Here is a 13915-nt window from a genome sequence, read left to right as displayed (position 1 = left end):
AGCACAGGAGCGCATGGTACAGTTCGTAACTCCTCAGGGGGCCGGGCCGGAGGCCAACGGCTCAACAGTTCATGATTTAACAAGTCGGGGGGACGACCCGGGGGCCGACGGCTCAACAGTTCAAGATCTACCAACTCAGGGAGACGACCACGGAAAAAGTGGCGGCGGAGGAGGTCTGGAGGGCAGCCGCATGGAAAACTGCCGCGATTCCGGCAAAAACTTCCAGGAGGCCTGCCATGAGCACAGTGGTTGCTAAAGAGGTCAGGGGGCCGCCCATGCCGGTGAAGACGTCCAGCCGGTGCCCCGGAAAGTGTCCAGCGAAGGCCCAGTCGCAGACGTAGCTTGGCAGGCGCTGGCGGTGAGGCAGGACCAGGCGAAGCAGAAGCCGAGGGCACGGCAGGACCACGCGAAGCAGAAGCCGAGGGCGCGGCAGAACCACGCAAAGCAGAAGCCGAGGACGTGGCTGGACCAGGCAACCGTGAGGGTGGTACCACAGGTGGTAGCTGGACGGGCTCCTCGGGCCCTCCAGCTGATGAGCCATGAGGCTGGACGGGCTCCTCGGGCCCTCCAGCTGACGAGGCATGAGGCTGGACGGGCTCCTCGGGCCCGACAGCTGACGTGACATGAGGCTGGATGGGCTCCTCGGGCCCGCCAGCTGACGTGACATGAGGCTGGACGGGCTCCTCGGGCCCTCCAGCTGAAGAACAGAGATGTTTGCAGCGTTCACATGACATCCTATCCTCAGTCCAGAAGAAAACAGATGTTAGAAGTCCTGAGGCAGAGACCAGCTCATTCCCTTCAAGACTCATGTTGGCTGTCATAACAGGCTCTAAAACAGAAAGCCCTGTTTCTACATTCCTCCTTTCAGGCTCAATCAATGACATATCTTTATGGCCCAGATAAGCTGGGTCAGCCATAGCGAAAACAAGGATAACAATATTACCTACAAAAACATGACTTAAACCTTCATGGTGTTATGGTTCAAAATATTGGGGATGGAGACAAGAGAAAAACCACAATAAAAACACTGGTCCGGCCGGGTCAAGTCAAACGATGATTTTAATGATCACACACGTGGGAGATGGAAACTGTATGCAGACAGCATCAAATCTCAAAATGGTGGAGCATTGCTCAAACTTTTATAGCCTCTGGTGCCTCCACCTTATCATAAAAGCCTAAACATTCACATGCTTTCTCTCACACAGCGCCTAAGCTACGACCTTGGCTCCCTGTTTATCTGCTCCTGCTGAGATGGGGCAGAAAACTCCAGTATGTTCTGTTCTCTTCTAATCAGACAAATAAGGCGATGACTTTCTGCAAACAGTATTTCTTATAACTCAGCAGTATAATGCATCATAAAACAATATCATCCATTCACAATAAGTCAACAGTTTAATATAATGCACATCAGTTTAACTAATGCAATAGTTATCAGCTTCTTCTAATTCAGGAGAATAATGCAAACTAAAACTATATAATAATTCACAATCTTTAATTAGGGGTATAACATGGCATAAAATAATATTATAATCTAACAATTCCCCCTGATGAGGTCATTAGAATAATGACCTCACCAACACCCTTCAATTCAGTGTGGCCGGGTTCATCTCTTCTCACTCCTGAGGTCCTTTGTCCCCCTGAGGGGCGAACCATATGTGGGATGACCTCTATGTTTGCGCAATTCAGATGCAAGAAAAACTATTATTCCAACAATAGCGGGTACAGATGACACTCCCCAGGTCTCCCACAGCTTTTAGCCTTTATTTTATTGCTGCAGCTACCAGTGTCGTCCAGTTGGGTGATCCTCTGCTCTTCATTCTTCAACCTTAGGGGTTAGACAACCCTTCAGTCGTGGCACAGATCAGGGGATTATTCTGCCCCGATTTCAAACAACGATCTGTGTATCCTCCAGAAAAAGGAACAGGAAGGTGTCCCCTTTTTGCCCAAAAGCCTCTCGAACTTCGTTGGTCTGGTGTTCCCGGATTTCCGCCAACCCCTTCATGGTTATTGCTGTGTTTATGGGATCCATCCTTTTGTGGTGACTAGCTGGAGCCCAAACGCCATGACCCTTGGACCCAGTTGGTGTCTCGGCAGTCACTGTGTCTGTCTCTGCTGCGGAGGATCCTCGCATATCTGTGACCTCGTCTGGTGTCTGTTCCTTTCTCTGTAAGAGACAGAAAACCAAAACACCTCTCTTCCTAACCCTAATAATCTAATGTTGTTATCTACTGACCTTCTAGTGACTCAGAATTGGTTTTAAAACATTCAGAATGTCCCAGGGACTTATTCTAATCATATGTGTGTGTAAGCGTGTTTGCATTTAGCCCTCTGCACTCAAAGTCAATACCTGCAATATATCAGTCCGGACAATCACGCCGAATGAAGCTTATGACCTTCAAAAGACCAAGTGCCAACTCATTATAAGCACATTTGCAAGGTGTGTCTGAAAATTATTGCAACCACTCTTTTTAACAAAGACAAAGAAATTAACAAATCTTCTAAACGCTACTCAGTTCATTTCAATGATTAATGCTTAAACATGGACGTGATGATCTATGCTTCTCACTGATTCTCTAAAAAAGTCCAGAAACTTCTCGGACCGCTATTAGCTTAAGCTTTACCATTCCTAAGGTATTAAAGACACAAATGAAGTTATAAAATGTTCAAATAATCCTTGTTTGATGTTAAAGCTCAACTTTCCCCCCCTTTTTTGACACATTCCAATGTGTCAAATCAACAGAGCTAGAACATTCAAAAAAAAAAGTTAAGCCGCTACAAAGTTTCCCAGACTCTTAAGGTGATCTGCGTGTAATTTTCTGACTCAGGTATTTAATATTTTAATAAATGTCGTTTAATTAACTGCCACTACTTAAACTAAACTTAAAGACATAATTGAGGAAAAGATCACAAAGAATAACATGATATCAGTGTTTTGTAAGCGCGTGCGGCCCTCTATGCTCGAAGCCTTTTCCCTCAATAGATCAGTCAGACATTCACGCTGACTGTAGCTTTTAACCCTTATTAACTTGAGCACAACTCTACAATGAGCAACAAGTTGCAATATGTATAAAATGATCATGGTTACACCTGCAATAAAAATTATATCATTATCCTAACACCTGTAAATAGAAGATTCATCAGAGGTTATAACAATCACAGGAACACAGATGTTAGTATAAGGTCAAAAGCTTCAATAAATGATCATCGATGCAATGTTTGTTGCATGATTCTCATACAATAATAATGCTGATATTAAAATAACAGTAAAACACCCCCTTTTTTCCCATTTCACTTGACACCTAAACGTTTATAAATGCCTCTTTTATTTTTAATTTTATTTCCCCTGTTCTCCCCTTACTAACCACAGCAGGGGGATCTTAGTTTTGAATCAGCCATGAATCCAGCTCACCTGATTCATCAGTGAGCTCCGCCATCACTGGCGTCTGACAGGGTGGTGCTGCATACTCTTCCTTTAATGTCACTATTTTCAACCTGTTAATTAGAGTGTTTAAACCTGAAGTCGACTACGTCCACAACAAGTCAATACAGCTGTAAATGTGGCCAATTATCAATCTATTACCAATCAATAACAACAGATAACTCCTATTTTATGCATGCTTTTAATCAACCACTCACCCAGAGGATCTCCAATCCCAGGAAATCCCTTCTCCTCCTTTAATGAGTCTGTCCTCCTTCCATGCCCTGGTAACTGGTCCATCCAGAGCCACATGATCTCAAATATACATGCAACAAGCCAAACCACACCTTGGTCACACCAACCCTCTCCCGCCCCGAAGATGTCCAATGCCATCCTAGTATGGACTGAAAGTGGCTTTAACGCTGACTGTCCTGACAATCCATCTCATACATTTCCTGGTCAGATTTGCCAATCTCTGCACCAGGGTTTTAAACGTTTCGCCATTTTCATTAGATGTTATTTTTTATTTAGTTTCAACTCCAGATTTTCAATTTTTCCAGTTGTAATTAGTTTTTACCAATTCTTTGCTAGTTTAGTCTAGTTTTTATTTTCTGAAACTCCTTAGTTTCAGTTTAATTTTAGTTGTGTTTTGCAAAAATTAAGTGTAACAAAATCTCAGTTCCATCATATCAATCATGCTCTTCTGATTATCCTTGGGTGTTGAGACTAATAACTATTAACTCTTGCCGCACCGAGTGGTCCTAATTTTGGTTAAAGTTAATTGATAACCTTTTGAAGGCGATTGTTTCACACATTTATTTAGATGTCCCAGTCCTGTTATCTCGGGATACATCACGCTGCCTTATCTGGGGTTAGCTGTTTTCTTGGGATGCGGGTTGAGTGGGGGAGCTCTTCAAGGAGGGGGAGAGTGCTCCCCCTGATGAGGTCTTCTAGGTAAGCTAGGTTAACCTTCTTGTGTGAGCTTTTCAAGTGCACTTTAAGGTTTGTGGGATTTTTCGTGTCATAAATGTCCCTCATGACCCCCTGATGGCCCAGTAATTCATTTTTGCGCACTGTAGTACACATTTAGTTTTTGCTTGTAGCTCTCATACTCTACTTGCCACTCCTCTAAGTCCTGATATTTCTTAGAGAGGACAACAGTACCTTTAAAATTATATCACATGTGTGGGGGTGTGGCCTTGTCAATTGTTTTTCCCACCTTTTCAAAATGGCTGGCGTGCCCACAAGCACATTTTATGGAAGAAAGAAAGGTAAACTTGATATTTACATTTAAATGTTTTGTTAAACTCAGATTTTTATTTTATTAAAAAAATAAACATCTAGTAAATAATTTGAGGGGTCTTTGAGAATTAGGCTTATTTAGTTTCACAGAGAACATGACTAATTTATTAATGTGTGCTCTACACATTGGGACTTTGTACTTATATTTATTTCACTGTTTCCTAATAGACAACTTTTGACAAAGGCGGAGAGAATTCTTAACAGAATTATTGAGGGAGATTCAAACATAGATTTTTCAAACTATGAGAGTCATGTGTGCCAGATATGAGAGGGTGAGAACCCACTAAGAGCCACACAAAGATTATCGAGATGCAGTGGCAGATGTAATAGAGAAAAACACAGGGCCACCTAAAATCTGTCATCCTATCTGGTGCAAAACCAACATGTAGGAGAATCTGGAATTTTTGATTTTGAGTTAAAAATAAAATATGGGTAAAATGCAGAAATGTTTTCCAGTAAAGTAAAAAATAAGAGTCGCAATTATAGCTGAATCCATGACACCTAATTGTTTCTACAAGATCACGTCGTTGCTAAAAGTTATCAGTGATCTCAATGTGTGAAAAGAACTCACAGTATCTGGAGTTTAAGCTCCTCCTGGAGTTCTTTCCAAAAATCGAGAAAAGGAAGCCCCCATCCGATGAGAGTGTAGCAAAATATGGTTCACTCCACTTGCCTGAAATGGTTAACAGTCCAAGGCATTTCAGTTGTAGAATGGTTGGGTGCAACAGTAAAACACATGTGAGATGTGGGAAGTGCCAAATGTTCCTTTGTATCTCCAAATAAAAAAATAAAAAATCACAGTACTTCCTCAGATATCATAAATGAATTGACTTTTGTGAAATAGAAAGCCCAGTGCAATCACTTGTTCCTGAACCTATGGCTTACAGCTAGTGAAGTGTCAGTGACTTCTAAGTTGATCCCTGATCTACATCTTTGTGATATTGTTATATAAATAAGTTTTAATATCCTGCTTACAAAAATTTCAGTGGAACATGTAATCTTCTTAAATAGCTCTTGAACGTTGTTAGTTTCACATTCGTGATCAATGATCTCCCCTTGTGCACTGTAGTGCACATGTTGTAAAATTTAAATAAAATTAGTTAAAAACAATTTTGTTTTTGTAATGTGTTTATTTTACCGTCCCAACAATGGATAAGCTCCTGGGCAAACATGAAATATTCAGGTATGAATCTGGTCGATGAGAACTGACCAGCATGATACGTGGTACATTGACTTGGAACCACGCTTGAGGTGGACTGTAACTCAAGGGTGTTATGTAGAGTGTATGGTGAAATGGGTACGGATAATGCTGTGCTAGCACCCATGGCTGAGACAGGTGACATTTCAGGCTGTGTGCTGGTGGTAACATAATCCTTGGAACTCAAAACCTTGTCCAATAATGTGCTCACAGAAACACAGGAGAATTGTGTCAACTCCATGAGGGGACACTACATGTTCATTAACAGTAGAATTGTATCCCCTGGTCTCAGCCTCAATCTTCTGATTGGAGGTGGCAGGGCTGGAGGTAAATAGTCCAAAAACACCCTGCTCACGATTGTGAGGAAAACAGAATTCAGGTTGGGACATTTCACAGTTCATGTTACCCTGATTTGAATCCATGTTGTCATCTTTAAGTTCCAACATGAGTTCATTATCAGCATTCTCAGTTTTAAGTTCATTGAAAATAGGAGCAGCAGGCAAAACATGATCACACATCATCTCACACTCAGTCCTTTTATACTTTACGTCATGACCCTCCTCTAAAAAAATCCCTACTTGCTATGAAAGCACAGGGGCCTATTTTAAGTAGCTTGTTGATGAGCAGAGCAGACTCAGGAAGGGAGGCATTAGCCACAGGTAACTCAGTTTTTGATGGGACCCCAGGCACATTAAAGGACACAGGAGAAAACACCTCCACCCCTCTCCTCACACAATTAACATTAAGGTCTGTGGAGGTCTCTTTCAATCTAAGTGTAGCGTCAGAGGTCCCAGCAAGATTACTTGGTTTGTCCATGGTTCTCTTTGGGACAAAATCTCTAGGCTGTGGCTCGGTTTGCACTGCATTACTCAGCCTACAGTTAGTACTGGCTGATTCTGAAACAGTGTCTTTATTTTCGCTATAAGAACAACACGAAACAGGGGATTCCCCGGTCGGCTCAGAGGCTGGACAGTCAAACTCCTGTTCGGGTGGCGGTGACAAGAACACAGGCTGAAACTCTCCAGCGCTGGAATTTACAGTCTGTGTGGGTCTTACTCCTTGCTCATGGAAGCCAGACGAACATGCCAACTCGCACGCTTACAGCAGGCGGAAGGGAGGCGAAGGGGAGGCTGTGCGGCCGCGGGGCTGTGGTGATACAGCCCGCACACCGGGCCACTGATGCTGCCGTGGACGGGGTTGGAGGATGGTGCGGAGGTAGTCCGAGATCAGGGGGGGTAGCGCTTCCCATAACCAGAGAAAAACCTTGACGCTTACCCGCAACGAGTGAAGTAACTCCTCCCTCTCCTCCTCTCTAGAGCTTTGCCTCCACTGGCAGCATAACGACTCCACTGCATGGATTACGTCTCTACTATGTGTCGCTTGGTCCGACATGGTCAGGTCGTACTGTCACAGTCTGGCTGGGGCAGACTGTATGTGTTGACAAAAGGACCCAAAACACAGACTCCAAAAACTGAACGTGGCGCGGATTTAACAAAAAACAAGCCGTTTATTGAGGCTAGCCAAAAGGGTACAAACAAAAGGGCATTGGTGAAACTAAACAATAACCTAAACTGGGTGAACTAAAGCTAAACATGAAAAAACCTTAAATATGGTGACCTGACATAGATACCTGAAGTTGTGACATGGATGAGCAGACGACCTGAAAAAGAATGACTGAAAGCACACGGACTAAATACACACAGGAGGATAATGAGGGAAGTGGGAACACATGGAGAAATAGCTGACACACATGAACATAACGACGTCACAAGGAGAGAGTAACACTAAAAACATTGAACATAGGAACACAGGACCCCTTCAAAATAAAACAGGAAATATAATGAGACGCAGACCTGACAACATAAGACCCACAGACATGAAACACACGAAGGGCAAGGGAGACTTGACAGAGTTGAAAACATAAGGGGGAACTAATAAGCAAATGAACATAGGAAACCTAATAAGCTTAAACATACACTATAAACATCAAAAGAACTAAAACTCAAAACACTGGGTCATAAGACCCATGATCGTCACAAACACGATGTCATTTCTGAAGAAGTTGTGGTGGATTAGTTGCTACTGCCGGACTCGGTCTGTGGCTCGCTGCTGCTAAAAAAACGTTGGAGGTAAACAGGTCGGCTAAAAAAGCTGAAGGGAAATGGCTCATAAACAAGTGACTGCCACTTTATTAGGCAGAGTTGGCAAAAGTACAGACTGTACTTAACCCTTGTGTGGTGTTCATATTTTTGTTACTCAGCCAGTGTTCATGGGTCTGGTGGACCCGCTAGAGTTTTGGCTTTCCAAATTAACACTATCAAACAATTTTATGTTAAATTACTCAACAGATGTTTACTTCATCCCAATTACAAACCATATGAACAGTAAACATGGTTAATTTTTTCCCTTTACCTTTGTTAGATCACATTTATGAATTAATGTGCTTCTCGTTTTTTTTTTTTTTTTTTTATGAAATGTTATAAAAAAATAAATCAGTTGTAATCAAGTGGAGTGAGTGGAAAGACACAACACATTTACACGTGAAGCAATATGTTTCACAACTAAATGGGATCAGCTGCTCATCAATGGTGACATTAGGCCCAGGGATGTAAAACAGGGGCAGGTGGTGCACACACTTATTCCACACTGTCCTGATGGCAGCTAGCTTATCTCACTGCCATCGAGCTGGTCTGTCGTCTCGGTTATCATAACAGATAATCCTGGAAATTTTGTGGAAGTTTTCCAGAGACATTGATGCACTGAAAGGTTCTTGCCGGTTTCTGCATCCCACAGGGATTCTGTGGATTCCCCTTTGGACCTGAAAACTCCTGCAAGGATAAGAACCCCAAAGTAGGCCTTTGGGGTTCTTAGATGAATTTGGTCCATCTACTTCCACCTCTCTCCAAAAACACACCTTCCTTCTAGATTACTGCAATCCAGAATAATTTTCTGGATGGAATCTGGGATGAAAAGCTCAAATAAAGACTTGATGTCCTGCACATGAGTAACTGTCAGCCGTGTTGGCCCTGGCTTATCACAGTAACAGCTCTGCAGGGTGGCTCATTTCTTGGGCAAGAAGACCATTCAATTTCACCAGTTATTGACATCCATATTTCTTCACTTGCTGTCTGGTGGGCTTGTTCTGGTCCTGGAGCTGGCTGCAGATGGGGTGCTCGTCTTCGTTTTGTTACTAAATGATGCTCAACCTCATCCTCTTCTTCAAAGTCACTGTCAGACTCTGAATTTTCAGAAATGTGAAATATTCTGATACCTCTTTGTCAACATCATCATCCGAAGCCCCTCTCTCTTCCAAAATCAATTGGATGGCCCTCGCAGCAGATAATCTTTTGTCATCTTGATCAGTTGTGATAAAGAACCACACTGGCAAAGTCTTATTTATAGTATTATGCCCTTAATTTGCAGGTAGGACAGGGTATGAGAAAATAAAATTTGGATCCCTCAAGAAAGAGGGTAAAATGTGTGGGAATGTCAGAGCAGACGGTGTTGATAGTTGAATTTTCAACAATGTTGCAACTTTGTGCGGGAGCAGGAGGGGAAGAAAACACTATCAGCAGCACCAGAAAGGAGGAAGACAGAGTGTATGGTGTTCGGGTCTGTGAGACCCGTTTTCAGTTTTTCTCAAAAGAAAAATTAAACAATGAATTATTTTTTCAACCTGAAATTCATTGGCTTTGGCTTATTTTCTGTGAAGAACATAAATCCGAACTAATTTTCAGTGACCTCATACTGTACCTCCCCCCACGCATTTACATTACATACAAGGTGTTCGGGTCCACTGGACCCAGGTCTAATAAAAGTGTTGAAAGTGTAGGTCCTGTGTTCCCACACTCTGTCTTCCTCCTTTCTGGTGCTGCTGATAGTGTTTTCTTCCCCTCCTGCTCGCGCACAAAGTTGCAACATTGTTGAAAATTCAACTATCAACACCGTCTGCTCTTACATTCCCACACATTTTACCCTCTTTCTTGAGGGATCCAAATTTTATTTTCTCATACCCTGTCCCACCTGCTAATTAGGGGCATAAAACTATAAATAAGACTTTGCCAGTGTGGTTCTTTATCACAACTGATCAAGATGGCAAAAGATTATCTGCTGCAAGGGCCATCCAATTGATTTTGGAAGAGAGAGAGGCTTCGGATGATAATGTTGACAAAGAGGTTTCAGAATATTTCACATTTCTGAAAATTCAGAGTCTGACAGTGACTTTGAAGAAGAGGATGAGGTTGAGCACCATTTAGTAACAAAACGAAGACGAGTACCCCATCTGCAGCCAGCTCCAGGACCAGAACAAGCCCACCAGACAGCAAGTGAAGAAATATGGATGTCAATAACTGGTGAAATTGAATGGTCTTCTTGCCCAAGAAATGAGCCACCCTGCAGAGCTGTTCCTGTGATAAGCCAGGGCCAACACGGCTGACAGGCACTCATGTGCAGGACATCGAGTCTTCATTTGAGCTTTTCATCCCAGATTCCATCCAGAAAATTATTCTGGATTGCAGTAATCTAGAAGGAAGGTGTGTTTTTGGAGAGAGGTGGAAGGAGATGGACCAAATTCATCTAAGAACCCCAAAGGCCTACTTTGGGGTTCTTATCCTTGCAGGAGTTTTCAGGTCCAAAGGGGAATCCACAGAATCCCTGTGGGATGCAGAAACCGGCACGAACCTTTCCGTGCATCAATGTCTCTGGAAAACTTCCACAAAATTTCCAGGATTATCTGTTATGATAACCGAGACGACAGACCAGCTTGATGGCAGAGAGATAAGCTAGCTGCTATCAGGACAGTGTGGAATAAGTGTGTGCACCACCTGCCCCTGTTTTACAACCCTGGGCCTAATGTCACCATTGATGAGCAGCTGATCCCATTTAGTTATGAAACATATTGCTTCACATGTGTCTTTCCACTCACTCCACTTGATTATAACTTATTCATTTTTTTATAACATTTTATAAAAAAACAAAAACGAGAAGCACATTAATTCATAAATGTGATCTAACAAAGGTAAAGGGAAAAAATTAACCATGTTTGCTGTTCATATGGCTTGTAATTGGGATGAAGTAAATATCTGTTGAGTAATTTAACATAAAATTTTTGATAGTGTTAATTTGGAAAGCCAAAACTCTAGCGGGTCCACCAGACCCATGAACACTGGCTGAGTAACAAAAATATGAACACCACACAAGGGTTAAGTAGAAGTACAGATACTAGTGTTAACAATACTGCTGTCACGGCGGTGTGTTTTTTGAAACAGGACCCAAAAGCAGATGTGGACGAGGAGTTGCAGGTTTAAAAAGAAAGCGATCCTTTATTTGGATGATAGCAGCAGTTAAACATGGAACCCTAAGCAAACTAAAAAACACTGAGAAACAAACACTATGAAGTTCTATAACTAAGACTATGCAATGCCTTAACAATGACACTGACTAAGACAATGGTGGGGATAACAGACGACCTGACAACGACATGCAGAAAACAGAGGACTTAAATACACACATGAGGTGATCAGGGGAAGTGGAGACACATGAGCAAACAGCTGACTAGGATAAACATAATGATGCACAGGAAAGAGTAAAACTAGCCACATGAACACTGAACACAAGAACCAAACACAGAAATCAACGAGACAGATGATAAATAATAACTAACCTAAACTTCCAGTAACCCCTAAATAAGAACAGCACAAACTAACATGAAAACTTCAAAACTTACAAAATAAACCACAAGGCTGGGTCAGAGACCCAGCCTGTGACAACTGCAGTAAAAGTTGAACTTCTTTACTCAACTAAAAGTCCAAAAGTACAATACTCTGGAATGTACTCCTTGTCAGATGCCCGAACCACCTCAACTGGCTCCTTTCGATGTGGAGCAGCAGCGGCTCTACTCTGAGCCCCTCCCGGATGGCCGAACTTCTCACCCTATCTGTAAGGGAGAGGCCAGCCACCCTTCGGAGGAAGCCCATTTCTGCCGCTTGTATCCGCGATCTCATTCTTTCGGTCACTACCCACAGCTTGTGGCCATAGGTGAGGGTAGGGACGTAGATCGACCGGTAAATTGAGAGCTTCGCTTTTACACTCAGCTCCCTCTTCACCACGACGGACTGGTGCAGCGTCCGCATTACTGCAGCTGCAGCCCCAATCCGTCTGTCGATCTCTGGCTCCCTTCTCCCATCACTCGCGAACAAGACCCCGAGATACTTGAACTCCTCCACTTGGGGCAGGAACTCATCCTCGACCCGGAGTGGGCACTCCACCCTTCTCCGGCTCAGAACCATGGCCTCAGATTTGGAGGTGCTGATCCTCATTCCCGCTGCTTCACACTCGGCTGCGAACCGTTCCAGTGCGAGCTGGAGGCCTTCACCCAATGAAGCCAACAGAACCACATCATCTGCAAAAATCAGAGATGAGATTCTGAGGCCACCAAAGCCAAAGCCCTCCGCCACTTGGCTGCGCCTAGAAATCCTGTCCATAAAAATTATGAACAGAACCAGGAACGAGTCCGACTTATTGCCGGCAATGCGAACCAAGCTCTTGGTTGTATAGGGATCGAATGGCCCGTAGCAATGGGCCAGACACCCCATACTCCCGCAACACCTCCCACAGGAGACCCCGAGGGACACGGTCGAATGCCTTCTCCAAGTCCACAAAACACATGTAGACAGGTTGAGCAAACTCCAATGCACCCTCTAGTATCCTCGAGAGGATAAAGAGCTGGTCCAGTGTTCCACGACCAGGACGAAAACCGCATTGTTCCTCCTGTATCCGAGGTTCGACTAATGGACAAACTCTCCTTTCCAGCACCCTGGCATAGACTTTCCCAGGGAGGCTAAGGAGTGTTTAACCCCACTGTAGTTGAAACACACCCTCCGGTCCCCCTTGTTAAATATGAGGACCACCACCCCGGTCTGCCAGTCCAGGGTACTGCCCCTGATCTCCACGCAACATTGTAAAGGCGTGTCAACCAGGACAGCCCTACAACGTCCAGAGCCTTCAGGAACTCGGGGCGGACCTCATCAACACCAGGGGCTCCGCCACCAAGGAGTTGTTTACAGGGTGACTTTGCATCTAAACAAAAATAAATAAAGTACAAATACATGAAAATTCTACTGAAGTACTTCTACCTCTGGCCTCAGGTGTACTGTACCTGAGATAGTGGCCTATGTGCACCTAATTGAGTGTCAGCCATATTGAATGTGTGTGTTTCCAAGAGGAGAAAACCAGTTGGTAGCAAAGGCAGGAAGGAAGTGTCCTGTCCAGCTAAACAGAAGAGGAATATAAAGATAATGAAAGGCACAGTTTGAATCAGTCCTATTCCATTCAATAAAGTGGTGACAGATCCAGGATTATTCCTAGACATCAGCCGTGTGATCCACATGTGGATTGAAGTGTGTATTTGTGAAAATGTTGGACTGTTCCTTTGTCAGTGTCCAACAGTATTTTGGACGCATCTTTTAACAGGTACGAGAATCCATGAACATATAACTCCAATTTTAGCCAAACTACATCGGCTCCCTGTTAAATATCGCATAGATTTTAAAATTCTTTTGTTCACTTTTAAAATTCTGAATAATTTACCGCCCAGCTATCTTTCTGAACTACTCCACTTATACAATCCCAACAGACTACTTAGATCGTCCAATCACAGGCTCCTAGCACAACCTAGGTCTCGAATGAAGTCGAAAGGTGACCGGGCCTTTGCATCCGTTGCAACTAGACTCTGGAATAACCTCCCTGTTCATATTCATACTGCCGAGTCGATCCAGTCTTTTAAATCACGTCTTAAAACTTATCTTTTTACTTTGGCTTTTGATTCTGACTAGTTGGCTGGTCTAGCTTGTTGTGTTGTTACCTATTGTTTGTTGTCCCCTTTTATTGTTTGTTTTAATTGTCTCATGTTTTTACTGACTGTGAAGCACTATGGTCAACACTGTTGTTTTAATATGTGATATATAAATAAATTTTGATTTGATTTGATTTGATTTGAA

General features: G+C 43.2%; 2 protein-coding genes across 3 annotated transcripts in view; one reads left to right on the top strand and one right to left on the bottom strand.

Moving 5' to 3' along the window:
- The window catches only part of LOC113017360 (uncharacterized), a 148630-nt gene that overhangs the window by 108131 nt on the left and 26584 nt on the right, over positions 1 to 13915 (bottom strand). The window lies entirely within an intron of this gene.
- Positions 1 to 13915, top strand: part of LOC113017356 (NACHT, LRR and PYD domains-containing protein 3-like) — a 51427-nt gene that overhangs the window by 31703 nt on the left and 5809 nt on the right. The gene's annotated exons all lie outside the window — the stretch shown is intronic.

This window comes from Astatotilapia calliptera, unplaced genomic scaffold (genome assembly GCF_900246225.1).
Source record: "Astatotilapia calliptera unplaced genomic scaffold, fAstCal1.2 U_scaffold_11, whole genome shotgun sequence".
In the NCBI taxonomy this organism is placed as follows: Eukaryota; Metazoa; Chordata; class Actinopteri; order Cichliformes; family Cichlidae; genus Astatotilapia; species Astatotilapia calliptera.
This window is presented reverse-complemented; position numbering and strand designations above follow the sequence as displayed.